At 34.4% G+C, this 16076-nt stretch overlaps 1 protein-coding gene across 1 annotated transcript in view; it reads right to left on the minus strand.

Moving 5' to 3' along the window:
* The window catches only part of cdh23 (cadherin-related 23), a 270976-nt gene that overhangs the window by 166975 nt on the left and 87925 nt on the right, over window positions 1-16076 (minus strand). The window lies entirely within an intron of this gene.

Consider the following 16076-nt stretch of genomic DNA (forward strand, 5'->3'; position numbering starts at 1 on the left):
GATTAACAGCTGAGCCCAAGCCTCCGTTACTAATTCCAAAACGTCACTCTAGCAACGAAAGTTGAGCTGCTTCATTGAAAATGTATTGTGTTACTTATTAAAAGCTCACTGTATTGTGTAGAGTATTATGAGAGATGGACTAAGCGAGTGCGATTACCTGCATCTGACACAGCATTTGTTCATATCTCATATTCACAATAAAACATTAGTTTGAATGTCCGCTGAGGAAAGCGATATCTTTGTCGTACTATCCTTTCATCTGTTAAGGGTGATTTCCGATGACAGCACTGCTCAGTCGCAGTTGGCTGCGTTTTACAAAAGTATTGAAAGTAAAAATAACTTCCTTGTTTGCAACACTGTTCCAGTCTCTTTCAATATAAAAGTCTTTACTGCTGACTCACTCATAAAAACAGTCTCTTGATGCCATCTAATGGCAAAATAATGTAACTAAAATCATCATCACGAACACACACACACACACACACAGTTTCCCAATACTAAATACTATAATTAAATACTTAATAATAAATTATTGAATAATATTTAATAAACAACAACAGCCATCATAAAAGTTGCTAGGCAATTCAGTCAAAAGTACAAAGGCAGTGCTCTGATATACAGCATTTAAAGTTACATAAAGTATAATGTGATGAGATTTTGCCCTCAGCCAAAACTATTTGCTCTGGAACAAATATTAGATTAATGAGACCAATGACTGCCCATTAGATTTACCTGAAACGAATTATATCTCACAAAGGTGTAGAATAGGGACTAAATTGTCTCTAGCAATAATTCTGATCAAACAATCAAATATATTGTTATTGTAATTACGGCCGCATCTGAAATATCATTCCACTGATATTACCTGAGAAGCTAAAGTAAATAAACTAGAAAACCGCACACTTTCAAACACGCACATTTAATACCCCTGGTAGCACGCGTACATCATGTTACCGTCTATTTGACGACTGCATTTACATCTGCAAGACATATTTTTTAGATTGTTTGCTCATGCGCAATACGTCTATAGGACATTTCACAAAGATATGTCATTTACAATATAATAATAATGATAACATTATTATTATTACATTTTTGCATAACGGTACATGCATAACAGTACTTTCTTTTGATTTGGGGGTAAAATATGACCCAGACACATTCTTGACATTTAATGAAATTCACCTATGCGTATAACTAAAACTCAGATGCACACATATCTACACATACCTACACTAGACAAAAGTCTACAGTATATGGAACAGGAAAGGCAACTTCATAAACTCTTGCGGAGAGTCATAGCTGATGTTAAACAGCCAGCAGCATTATTTATGCTTATATACGGTATTCTATTTACATATATTTATTTATATATGGCATTTACATAAAGCTGAAACTCAACGCATTACTCCCAGAATCCCTAGGCCACAAAAAAAGAGAGCAGAAGAGTTAGAAAAATCGACACTTCCTATTCCCAAACAGTAAACCAGATCCTTCCTGAGAGAAAGAAGTTGTACTTCACCAAGCACTCCTGCTTGATCTCTTTCAATAAAACAGGAGATATCATCCTTTGAAAAGAAAGGATTAGAAAAGATTCAGATAAACTATTGGAGAGAAAGAAAGCATGAGAGGTATAAAGGACAAAGATAAAAGAGAGAGAGAAAAGAGGATTAGAAAAAAGAGGAATCATAAGAAGGAATGAAGATAGATGTGGACAGTGAATTCTAACTTGCTGTCTTGCCTCGACCTGATAACGTCCTCTCACACTCTCACTGCTCAGCTGCTCCACGCTAAAGTTCACGCACCTTAAAACAAACCGCTTTAGGTCAACTGAGGAAACTAGAACACTTATTTTATTGTTCAATTTAATAACTGCAATCACATTATTACTGCGAGTCTGTTACATTTTTCATCACGTATACATAAAAAATGATTACATGTACTGTGTTCTTTGCCAGTTCTTTGTAATTAATTGTGAAATTTACTAGTAATTTCTGAGGGAAAATTGTTTTTAATTTGTTAAGTGTACAGGATGCTGATGACAAAACATATCAGAATATTTAGGAGCCCACTATGCAAAAGAAAGTGTTGATCTCAGAAAAAAATTTTTATTCAAATATAACATTTGAGGTTAGGAAAAAGCCTAACGAGAATATAAAATAAGAAGAATGAAGGAAGAAAAAGAATGCATGAGTGGGAGAGAGAGGCATATCTAATAGTATTAAAAACCTCAAATACAGCAGGGACTCCCCAGCCTCTTTCAACTGCAGTATATTAGAGAAGATTATTCCCAAACCAGGAAGACAGAAAGAGGGAAATGGGAGGAGAGAAAGAGGCTACTTATTATTAGCTTTCTGCCTCTTATATACATTGTGGCACATGAAAAATCAGTTTACACAAAAACACCACAGGAACAAAGAGAGATTCAAAGAAAATGCCGGGTGAAAGGTGAAAAGAGTGAAGCTTACATTAAGATCGAGCCAATCCTGTAACTCAAACAGTAAAGCATGGCATGGCAAAGGTCATGGGTTTGATTCAGAGAGAATGCATGAACTGATCAAATGTATATCTTGAGAGATGCTTTGGATAAAAGAATCTGCCAAATGTATACATTTAAAGGAACAGCTTTGAAAATGTGAAAAATTTGCTGAAAATTTACTCAGCCTCTGGCCATCCAAGATGCAGATGAGTTTGTTTCATCATCAGAGCAGATTTGGAGAAATCGAGCATTACATCACTTGCTCACAAATGGATCCTCTGCAGTGAATGGGTGCCGTCAGAATGAGAGTCCAAACAGCTGATAAAAACATAACAATCATCCACAAATAATCCACACCACTCCCGTCCATCAATTAATATCTAGTGAAGCAAAAAGCGGCATGTTTCTAAAAACAAATCCATGATTAAGATGTCCATAATGCATAATATTGCTTTCACCAGTGAAAAAAGTTATCTCATCTGAATCAGGAGAGAAATATGCACAGATCAAGCATCATTTGACCCAACTCTCAAACCGTTTAACTGAATACATGGGTGGATTTTGATGTGAGAGGACAGCAGGGGATGCACTTTTTCAGATTTTTATGGATTACGGACTCGTATTTTGGCCTGAAGCAATGGTTTCAAGTTTTTCACGCTGCTTTTCACCTCACAAGACATTAACTGATGGACTGGAGTCGTGTGGATTACTTGTGGATTATTGTCATGTTTTTATCAGATGTTTGTTCTCTGACGGCACCCATTCACTGCACAGGATCCATCGGTGAGCAAGCGATGTAACTCCTAAATATCTGTTCCCATGAACAATCAAATTCATCTGCATCTTGGATGGCCTGAGGGTGAGTGCATTTTCAGCACATTTTCATTTTTGAGCGAACTATTCATTCAAAGTGAGATGTGGGGTAAAATTCACATTGAGACTTGAACAACAAACACTAAAGGAAGCAACAATACATTCCTCTGAAGATCACTGTGCAGACACACACACACAGTTTAACTACACACTCTGTTCAACATGTTCTTAAGCTCTATAATTACTACTATCATATTTCTAAATTATCACAAGCCCCTTATCAGCTCATTAACCCATCTGAAGTCTTCCCAGAGACTCTCTGAGGAGACAAATTAACTAGAAATGTTTAGGATCACAGGGATTCCTCCATCATCTTCAGTCTGTTCTTTTTTTCTATCATATTCAATTCTGTCCTTATCGTCAAGAGTTCAATAGCAAATCAGCACAAATTATATCCTCTACAGAGAGAGGAAAATTATTTTCAGTGCTTTTCTGAAAATGTTAAAATTATAGCAGTCTATAAGCTAGGATCTCAGGTACAACTCTGCCAGATAATATCTGTCAATAAGACTTTGTCTTTTTATCTCAGGGTTTTCATTTACAGAAATTAATATTAATGCATTAAATTGATCAAAAGTGATGGCAAAAAAATGTTTTAATGCTAAAAAAGATTTCTATTTAAATAAATATGGTTCTTTTGAACTTTCTATTCATCAAAGGAACAAAAAAACATCATGCCACAACTGTTTTCAACACAGATAATAATGTTTCTTGAGCAGCAAATCAGCATATTAGAATGATTTCTGAAGGATCATGTGACACTGAAGACTGGAGTAATGATGCTGAAAATTCAGCTTTACATCACAGGAGAAAATTCAATTTTAAAAAATATGACAAAAAACAGCTTATTATAATATTTCATAATAAGCATAAGAGACTTGTTTCAAAAACAACATATAAATTAAGTAAATTAAAATGATAAATACAATTACATAAATTCTTTTATAAAGTATGTTAACTTTTTCAACTATGCTTACTTAGATGTAAATATTTAAGAAAACAAATTCAGTTTAACATCTGTAAAATCAAGGACGCCGCTCTCTCAGTAATTGTTTTAGGATCACAATGAGACAGCAAAATGAAGGCAAATTCATCACTTATTTTGTGGTAAATTGTGTTTTCACAGTTAAGCCTTTAACATCTGCTGCTAAATAGAATGCATGCAGTTTGGAGTTTGAATACGCAGCAGATGTCCTGTCGCTCTGTACCATTTAGTGATGACAGTATTGCAAATCCTGATGTTTTGCTTCACAATTATTAAAAGGGAAATTTGACAATGAATTCACACACATTTTGTGAAGTAATCTAATTAATCGAATCGGTCTTCGATCTAATCTTAAACCTTACGATTCTCACATCAGTGTGCATCTCGTTTTTTTTATGAGCTGTGCATGAAAATCAACAATCAAGTTTCCTACAATTCTATTTCATGTGCAGTAAAATGTCTGTGTAAACACATCTTGTATATACAGTAGAGCATGCCACTTTCAGTAGCTTCCTTGTCTACAATTTTTGCCTGGCAAGCACAAAAGTGAAAGTCTGCACTCTGCAAGGGGACAAATATTGCTCACAACATAATGCAGATGTTAGTTAAATTTACAAAATCCACACAACAGACCATTTAGTCCACTTTTTGGTCTAAGTTCAGTGGCCCTCCAAGGTCTGCACTGCGCTTCACTGACCATTAGCCTGTGCATTAAACACTCTCCGTAGGGATAATTACTCTGATGCAACAGAGAGGCATAAGCAAATGAAGTCACTGAGCACCCACTGTGCTACATCTCTAACTTACTGACAGCATTAAATCACTGGAGGTTGTTGACCAGTGTCTGTCAAGGAGGTCTATAAAAACTGACCAGAACAGCTGTAATGTGTACTGTATAGGGACTTTTGCACCGGGCAGTAATAGGAACTCAGTTATAGGAAATAGCCACCAAGGCGATCCCTCGAGAACTACATTTGCCCCTAGGGCCATTTTAATGGCTACATTCGCACCACAAGCAGGAACTTTGAAGTGATGTAGCTGTAGTTGAGTGCCTGGACTTCGGTGTTAGTCCATCTATCAATGCTTTCCACTGTCGTGGAGTTATTTCATGGAGTAAGTACGTAAACTCTGTGTTTACACGGCTTTATAAAAGTGCTGGGTGCCGGTGTTTTGTATGGCGTGCATTTGGCCAGTCAACTTACACTTGCATCACTGGTATTGCTATTGCGAAAGCCCTTTATGTTAGCATTTTCATCTGCCATGTTTGCTCACAGGAACCACAGAAGTCAGTCACAACAAGAACACCCACTTTTATAAATAAAATAAAATAAAATAAAATAAAATAAAATAATAAAATATAAAATAAAATAAAATAAAATAAAATAAAATAAAATAAAATAAAATAAAATAAAATAAAATAAAATAAAATAAAATAAAATAAAATAAAATAAAATAAAATAAAATAAAATAAAATAAAATAAAATAAAATAAAATAAAATAAAATAAAATAAAATAAAATAAAATAAAATAAAATAAAATAAAATAAAATAAAATAAAATAAAATAAAATAAAATAAAATAATTAGAAATGTATAAGTAATATGGTTCTTTTCAAAGTTCTTTTCTTTGAGATATTTTAATTTTGAAGGGCCAATAAAGTATTTTAAAAAGGCAAAACTTCATTAATAAAATAAGCTTTTAATGTTAAACGACCAATTTGGTGTTTAAAAATCAAATTAAATAAAATTAAATAAAATTATTAGAAATGCATAAGCAATATGGTTCTTTTCAAAGTTCTTTTCTTTAATATATTTTAATTTTGAAGGGCCAATAAAGTATTTTAAAAAGGCAAAACTTCATTAATAAAATAAGCTTTTAATGTTAAACGACCAATTTGGTGTTTAAAAATCATTGATAAAATAAAATAAAATAATTAGAAATGTATAAGTAATATGGTTCTTTTCAAAGTTCTTTTCTTTAATATATTTTAATTTTGAAGGGCCAATAAAGTATTTTAAAAAGGCAAAACTTCATTAATAAAATAAGCTTTTAATGTTAAACGACCAATTTGGTGTTTAAAAATCATTGATAAAATAAAATAAAATAAAATAAAATAAAATAAAATAAAATAAAATAAAATAAAATAAAATAAAATAAAATAATTAGAAATGTATAAGTAATATGGTTCTTTTCAAAGTTCCGTTTTGAGATATTTTAATTTTGAAGGGCCAATAAAGTATTTTAAAAAGGCAAAACTTCATTAATAAAATAAGCTTTTAATGTTAAATACCAATTTGGTGTTTAAAAATCATTGATAAAATAAAATTAAATTAAATTAAAATTATTGTAAATGTTTAAGTAATGTAAATGTCCATTGTTCTTTTCAAAAGTTCCTTTCTTGGAGATATTTTAATTTTGAAAAGCCAGTTAGGTATTTAAAAAAAAGGCAAAACTTCATTAATAGAAACAATTAAATTTTTCATGCTTAAACATGCTCACACGACCTTCATCGTCTGCACTAGGTAGTCGCTCATGCCACAGAAAATCACCAACCCTCACTGAAAATAACAGACTTTATCAGGCATTGTTGCTGCAAATCATTTTATGCCTGTATTTCTTAACAATCCACTCGAACATGTTAATCATACTCTCTTGTTCGCCGACATTCTGTTAAACACAATAAAGACCTTTGTGGTTAGCCAGCTATTGTTTTACATTTAACAGAAAAGGTATTTTAGCCACTTAACGTGGCTCTCAGCGTGTCCTGTCGTTAGCTCTTTCCTGCCAAGCTTTGGCAAGTGAAGGGGGCTGATTAAAGATACATTGTGAAATACATATGAAAGCTGGCCTTTTCAGAGTTGAGGGCGAGCGGGGGAGTGAATACCGGTTTGGAAGAAAGTTCAAGTTTAGCCAGGTTGAGCAGGAGTGGAAGAAGGTTTTCATTGATTGGGAGGGTTAATAGAGACATTGTGTTATAGAGGAGGTGAGGAAGGGGTCCACGGCGAGTACGTTCTCAAAGTGAGGCTGGCTCCAGTCGTAAAGGGCTAATTTACAGGGCTGACGCGGCACGGCGGCAGGATCACGCAGTGCGCTAGCCTAAAGCCGTAAAACCCCTGCAGGGTACAAGCAGAGCCGGCCGACCGCTGCCAACAATAACGCACTGATTACAGCTACGCCCGCTAAAAGACCGGACTCCAACGCCCACTCTATGCCAGATACAGGCCTCATGATTATACCTCTCTTTCCCTCCGCTTTTTTCCTTCCCTCTTTTTCACGCTTCACTTTCCTCATTGACTTTCACACTATAACTAATTCTCCTATTCTCCTTCACTTGGGCTGCCAACCGTCCTGCATAATACAAAGCCGTCATGTATTTTAGGGAATATATTTGCATTTCATATTATATCCATACTTTCCCACGCATTAATAATAAAAATTGCTAGGAAATTAATTACAAAGAAACAGCAACACTTTGAATTAAAGACTGAAATAGTGTTTTCTTGTAAAACGTACTCCAATAATTTTTGTTTTATTTACAAATTTGAAAAAAAAAATTCTTACTGTGCACACTTGCAGTTACACGTCTGTACTGTACTGTTTATTACTATTTCTAAATGTCTGACATTCAGAGGACTGTGAGATTTTGGAAAAATCACTAAAATCACTTAAAGCACTTGTTACAAAAATAGTCACAAAAGATTTCTATTTTGAATAAATGTTCTTCTCTTTAACTTTTTATCTATCAAAAAATCCTGAAAAAAATTATGCTCATGAAAATTCAGCTTTGCATCACAGGATTCAATTATATATTAAATTATATGAATATACAAACTTGTTTTTTTAAATTGCAATAATATTTCACAATATTATTTTACAATAATTAAATGCAGCCTTGATTAGCCTAAGAAACTTCTTTAATAAACATTAAATCTTACTGATCCCAAACTTTTGAACAGAAGTGTATATCTCACTGACCCTAAACTTTATTGGTAAAAACAAACAACTAGTCTTTACCTAAAAAGAAAGTAAAAACTAAAAGAGTGCACTGTTTTCCTCTGCTGAGGCCGGCATCCCCATCACTCGTACTCTTTAGCTAACGCTAATCAGCAATGTGTGTTTCACTGCAAACTGTCAGAGTTTCAAGAGAAAGGACAGAGCGACAGACAGTAGTTTGCCCTTCAAAAGACCTGACGAGGGATGGGAAGATACTTTCTACCAAATTATGCAAATTATAATGCAACTATATATGTTTTAATTTGACGCCTACATCAGCCAGGGAAATTATGCAAGTGATTATATTAGCCTCCCCTTTGTTCACAATCTGTTCATTTGGTATTATGAAAATAACACAATGAAATAAACATCTGTGGAATTTCATCCTGACAGCAACAACTATAAGCTGGCAAATGGTGATGATATAAGACCATTTTAATGCATCCAAGTGGCTCTTTTTTCACAGCAAACACACACAGATTCATCCCCCTCTATTTCTCCCTGAAAAACGGAATCATTTACCAAACTCTATACTTGTATTTCTCATCAGTATCTTTCTTACGTCCTGCCCTCCACCGTCATCCATCAGAGAGAGATACCTCATATATCAGTGCTGAAATGAGCTAATCAATTATTTAACACCTTATCCAACCTGAACACAAGCACAACGCCCTTCACACCAACAGTACAGTCGCACAGACGTGTGTGTGTGTGTTTGTGTGTGTGTGTGTGTGTGTGTGTGCGTTTTTGTGACAAATGAGGACATACATTTGTATAATGACAAGGGTATGACATAGGTATTACAAGGAGAAGGTGACTTTTCAGGACATTACCCCATGTCCCCACTTTTCAAAACGCTTATAAATCACACAGAATGAAGTGTATTGAAAATCTGAAATAGCACAAAGTTTCCTGTAAGGGGTAGGTTTAGGGGTAGGGTTGGTGTAGGGCAATAGAATATACGGTCTGTACAGTATAAAAACCATTACGCCTATGGGATGTCCCCACTTTTCACAAAAACAAACCTGTGTGTGTGTGTGTGTTTTAATGGCCAATGAGCCAAAAAATTACTGATAAAGTTAAAGGGGTCCTATTATGCTTTTTCACTTTTTCAACTTTAGTTAGTCTGAAATGTTGCTGTTTGAGCATAAAATCCTTACTACAGTGGTAACACTTTACAATAAGGTTAAATTAATTAATATTAGGTAATTCATTGGGTATTATGAACTAACAATGAACAATACTCTTACAGCATTTCTTCATCTAAGTTAATGTTAATATTGGTAATAACTTTTCAAATTGTTATTACTATATTTATTAAGCTAAGTTATATATAACAATCTAGATCTATGTGTTGTTATTACTATATATATTATACTATATATATATATTAAGTATTATTATTGTAATAAATATATTCATATTAATTCATTTTAATAATTGTATGTAATATTATACTTGTAATAAAAGTCAAATAGCAATTGTGTGTGTTCATGTAGCTCATGTAGTAATATTAATAAAAATACAGTAATTATAGAAGTAGTATATATTGTAATTATAGTTATAACTATTATAATAAATTACATTATAAAACTTATTTATTTTTACAATAATATTAATATAAAATATTAGGTAACACTTTTAGAATAGGGAGCACTATTAACTACAACTTTTCCCTCAATTAATTCCTAATTTGCTGCTTATTAATAGTTAGTAAGGTAGTTGTTAAGTTTAGGTATTGGGTAGGATTAGGGATGTAGAATAAGGTCATGTAGAATAAGGCATTAATATGTGCTTAATTACTACTAATAAATGGCTAATATTCTAGTAATATGCATGTTAATAAGCAACTAGTTAAGAGAACCTCAAATTGTCAGTGTTTTGAACTTTAGTTTTGTCTTTCGGTTATGTCTGCCTGTTCCTGTTTTTCTTTATATGGTTTTGTTCCTGCTCTGTTTTAGCTCATTAGCTCGTTTACTCGTTAGTCATTATTAGTTAACTCCAATCACCTGTTTACCCCTCGTCATCTGCCCTATTTAAAGTCTTCTCTCTTTCCAGTTTGCTGTCGGTTATTGTTTAGTGTAACAAGTGTTTGTTTAAACCTGAGTATTTACCTTTTGTGTATCGTGTGGATTCTAATTAAAAGCATTTACGTTACCAAATATTACTACAATTTATTTTATTACATTATTACAATATATGCAATTTATAACATTTTATATTTTAATAATTAAAGGGACAGTTCACCCAAAAATGAAAATTCTGTCATTAATTACTCACCCTCATGACGTTCCAAACCCGTAAGACCTTCGTTCATCTTTGGAACACAAATTAAGATATTTTTGATGAAATCCAAGAGCTCTCAAACCTCCATAGACAGCAACACAACTGTAATGTTCCCTGGTCCAAAAGCGTAGCAAGGACATCGGTAAAATAGTCCATGTGACATCAGGGGTTCAACCGTAATTTTACGAAGCTACGAAAATACTTTTTGTGCGCAAAGAAAACAAAAATAACGACTTTATTCAACGTCTCCTCCTCATCCCGTCCGCTGACGCACCGCCATTGTGTAAAGAATATCACGACGGATGCGCATGCTTCCGCTTCATGTAAACGACGCATGCGCGTGCTCATCAAAAATATCTTCATTTGTGTTCCATCTTACGGGTTTGGAACGACATGAGGGTGAATAATTAATGACAGAATTTTCATTTTTGGGTGAACTATCACTTTAAATATATTAAATTAACATTAAACCTATAATTAATAAATGCTGTAAAAAATAGTGTCTGATGGGCTACAGCCCTGTGGCACTCACTTATGTGATATAAGATTATCAGACACTAATTTGTTTTAAATGCTCAACAGAGATGTCATAACATCTGCTATTCATCTCATCTTCAGGCACCTGGAAAATAAAGAGTCTTACATCAGAATGGTGTTTATTGTTTTTCCTTCATTCTCTAGACCCTTATTAACAAGTGTCTTCTCTTGAACTGACCACATCAGACCTGTTCTTTCTGAACAACAAGTCTCAAGCCGTCAAAAATCCAGACCAGAACTTTTCATCCCACCATAAGTAGCACTGATGTGGCTCCTGCTGACCTACGACTGCGCTGGCAAACACAGGAACAATCATATCATTAAGTTTCACTGACGACACTACAGTTCTGGGACTCATCAACCCAGTGTGTGGACAACAATCCCTTAACATCGGCAAAACAAGGGAGTTGACTGTCGACTACAGACGACACAAAGCAGCTCGCCCTCCTGCGCATCAGCAGTTAGTCTGTAGAAACATCACTCAGAATCACACGGAGCTCAAACACCTCTTCTTCTTGAAAAGGAAGGCACATCAACATCTGCACTTCCTAATGAAACACAAACTGCAAGAGTCTGTGGGGAAATGTAATGTAAATTGTCAGTAAAACCTGTGTTGGAAAAGTATACAGAGGGTGTGAGAAAGAAGACAGGACACAAGTATTAAAGCGATATTCACATTCTCATTCACATTGCATCAAAATTGCCCAAGATCTGATTTTCAATTTTCTTGTTCGTACTCTCATATTTCATTTTCCTCTTTTTTTTTTGTCCTCATCCACTTTCCTGAACATGACGAGGACGGAGCAGAAAGAGAAAGTGAGAGAGTGAAAGATGAGTAATGAAGCAGAAGAACAGCTCTCCTCCTCTTCTACCGGATGCAAATGGATTTGAACGGGGGGGTGCTGCACATCTCCATCCTCCTTTATTCTATATCTCTCATCACTCTATCCTGAATCTACCAATTAAAATTTACATGCAAATGTACGCATGCAATGGTATGCCAATCACTAATTGTGGGTGGAGCTTCACGCGCCTTGGCGATCACAATTAGTGATGTCGTACACAAGAATTTGTATCACTGCTGGAGACACTACTTTAAAACAAGGGTTTACATATAAAAATTATTGCAGGCACAAATTTATAAAAGCAGGATAAGTGAAATTTCTATTACCAAAAAGGACAATAGATTATTATAAAAATATGATCTATATGATTAACGTGTAAGTCTTCTGAAATCATACAAATACAAATAAGATTTTTATATTTTATGGAAGAAAAAATCCACATTTGTAACAACATGAGGGAAGAAAATTAGATTCTACCATGTAAAAACTGCTCTAGGTAAGCAAATTTGACCAGTTAATAATTATATTTTAATCTAAATTTAATATAATAGTATAACATAATATAATATAAATTATTTTAAATACATTAAATAACTAATTTAAAATATATATAAAAATATATATTTTTATTTAATTTATTTCAAATGATTTAAATGTAATTTATAAGAATTTATGATTATTTAAAATAAATCAATGATATATATTTAATTTAATAAATGTAATAACTAACTTATAATGCATACATAGCCAACATCCAACACACACAGTCTGATGTTTAGGTACGTGATGTAAAAATAATGGATGGTTTTTAGTCACTCAGTCATACAAAATGATCTTACACTTTTGACCTTGTACACTGACAGCCAAAGACCATGTATTTGTGCATATGAACACTGAGCTTGTAACACACAAATGCAGTGGCATATGCCAGCTTAAAGAGCAACCCATGTAAATAGAGTATATCTCAATCTAATCGGCTCACACACACACACAGCTCACAGCTGACTGGTCACCAAAGGTCTGTGCTGTGTATTTAAGAAGAAAGATAATCAAGAAAGAGCCTGGAAGGCCGAGAGACACCGAGAGAGAAAAAAAAAGCAAGAGTGAGAGAGAGAACAAAATGCACAAAGAGAAAAACTGATGGTATTTGGGTACCTCATGGCGAGAGCACAAGGACGCCACAAAGAAAAACCCTCCATCTCCATCATTCCTCTTCCTCAATCATTCAAACTCTTTCATTCTCTCATTCATCCTATTTTTTGTGTCTCAGCGGGAGCGAGCCAGGGTCAGACGCACACATGGGACGAACACACCGCAGAAATGCTACGGAAAAGACAGGGAAAGGATGATAATGAATATTCTGTCATGATTTACTTACCCTCACCCTTCAGTTTCTTTCTTCCAAGAAAAAAAGCAGACTTTTTAGCAGAACGTCTCAGCTCTTTTCCATACAACGAAAACAGACACTGTCAAGCTCCAAAAAAGAGCACCATAAAGCAACGTTAAAATGAATTTAATATGATTTGTGACATATATCCCAAATCGTCCGAGAAGTTTGTGAGGAACTGGCTACATTTCTACACTGTAGCTTTCAAATTCCATTCATGTTTCAGCATATTCAAATTTTCTTCAACTGGTGCAATGTGTCTTCACATGTCAAGTTATGAGTAGTCTATATGACAGAAGTACCTTCATAAGACTTTTTGTGGAGCTTGACAACTGTATTTTTTCATTGTGTGCATGAGGAAAATATGCAAAATAGAATGAAAATTCATGAAGAAAGCATGCAACATAATTCAAAAAGAAAATAATCTGGGTTTGGAAGGAAGAATACATAATGACAATTTTTTGGGGGGGCTGAAAAAAGTCAAACAGTCTGATAAAACAGCTTTGAAAGCAAAATTAGAAATAGAAATACAAAATTACCACATAAACACTGTTTCCCCATTTGCTGTGTCTCATATCTCTTGGTCTCATTTCTCAGCCTCTATCCATTTCGTTCAGGTGAATTGTGTTTTTAATAGAATTAAATGCAAATGGGCAGAGAGCTGATTATCATACAAAAGGTGCATTGCACAAAGAGACACGGCATTCCAGCTCCATTTATTTCTTTGATACGGTTGCATTTGTCCAAAATAAAACACTGCAGTTATCAATGTGTGTGTGTGTGTGTGTGTGTGTGTGTGTGTGTGTGTGTGTGTGTGTAAACTGTGCATGCATGTTTATTTGATTCTATAATCGCTAATTTGATCAGCGTGTACATGCACAGTTGGTGAGAGACTGCTGTGTGTGTGAGAAAACATTTGTTTACTGCCTCATAAAACAGTCCTTTCAAACACTCACATCTGCGGGGGACGGCAGAGGAAGAGGAGTGTTTATCTGTTATGGCTGCTCTTTGGGGTGACGTCTATTTCCTGTCTATTAGACGAGGGTCCTGTCGGAGGAGCCGTATTATCAGTGGCTGATTAAACTCACTGTGGTGGAGACCCAGTGTGGCCATGGAGAAAATCGCTAATTATAGGGCCAGTCTTCACTTTTCACTGCTGCTTTTACCCTTGATAATAAACCACTTTGGATTTAATTGCTGTGAACAATAAAAAAAATGGTAGCATCGTAATGTTTACTCTACGCTGTTGCAAAGTTATCAGCGCAGTGAAGTTTTCCGTGTTTTTGTGACCTCGCATTTACGATTTGACGGCAGACTAAAGCTTTCAATATGTCATTTTCAGTAAGGGATGAAAAAAACATATTTACCCAAACAAAAGGCACATTCACTTGTGCCTCAAGAGAGAACGTTTGAGCAAAAAAATCATGTAGGGTTTCTAAATAGCAATGAGATAAAATGGAGAGCAAATTGAAAGTAAAAAAAAAAAGTGTCAAAGTCTCAGACTGTGCTCAAATCTCAACAACATTTCCAAGTCTGAAATCAAAAGTCAAAGATTTTAGTAAGAACTCCAATATTTTTTAATAAATTCATCAAATCAGTATTACAGATGTATGCTCTTTCTGAATGTCAACAACTATTTAAATTGAATTTTTGAAGGAATATCTAAGATAGATAGATAGATAGATAGATAGATAGATAGATAGATAGATAGATAGATAGATAGATAGATTTTGATTTTAAATAGATTTTAAATCTCTCAAGCTATGAAAGAGCAACCTAAAGAGCAATAAAAAGAGAATAGGAGATAAAAACAGGGTAAAATGAGAAACTGATTGATAAAAAGATGAAACAGGGTATGAGAAATGATCACCACAAATAATCAAGTGCAAGACGTATACACCATGATCACACGATAAGGTACATCAAATACATTTCACAGTATATAAACATGCTTGTCAAATACACATACTCACACATCGATATTGCCACTTCAAATGCACAACCAAACATCTACATGCAAGCTCATGCACACACACACACACACACACACACCAAACACTGACACGCACAGCCAGTTTGACACATCAAACAGTTGATTATAGCTGCGGTGAGAACAGATAGATACTAATGCACCCATATTATCTAACATTATGATTATATAGAGCTGCAGAGGACAGGTGTGTGTGTGTGTGTGTGTGTGTGTGTGTGTGGCCAAGCGGCCGTTTGCAATCACTCCATGTAGCTTTGCAGCAGATAGAGGCACTCTGTGAATATTTAACATACAAGATTTATGAGTGAAACAAAAGCAAACAAAGACTCATTTAATATTCAAGCTAAACTAAACGCAACCTTCCCTCATTTATAAAGACAATTCAAGGCATGAGAGAGCGATAAAAGAAATGAAGCGAGAGAGAAGGAGAGAACTTGTATGAGAAGTGATGATGGGGTCTTATGGCTGGGAATGAGAATAAAACCAGGCTGTTTTCCCCCAACAACTCCATTTGATTCTGTTGTTTTTTACGTGAATCATTAAGTGATCAAGTAAATTTAATCTAAACTAAAAGATGGATGGATAAATGAGTAATCATTGATTATCATTATACTCGTGAAAACTCCTCACATATCATATGGATGTATCGGTGCAAGTCATGTGCGCAAGTCACAGTCCTGCTATCTCTCTCTCCATCTCCAG

Source organism: Sinocyclocheilus anshuiensis, unplaced genomic scaffold (genome assembly GCF_001515605.1).
Source record: "Sinocyclocheilus anshuiensis isolate Anshui unplaced genomic scaffold, SAMN03320099.WGS_v1.1 scaffold300, whole genome shotgun sequence".
Lineage (NCBI taxonomy): Eukaryota > Metazoa > Chordata > Actinopteri > Cypriniformes > Cyprinidae > Sinocyclocheilus > Sinocyclocheilus anshuiensis.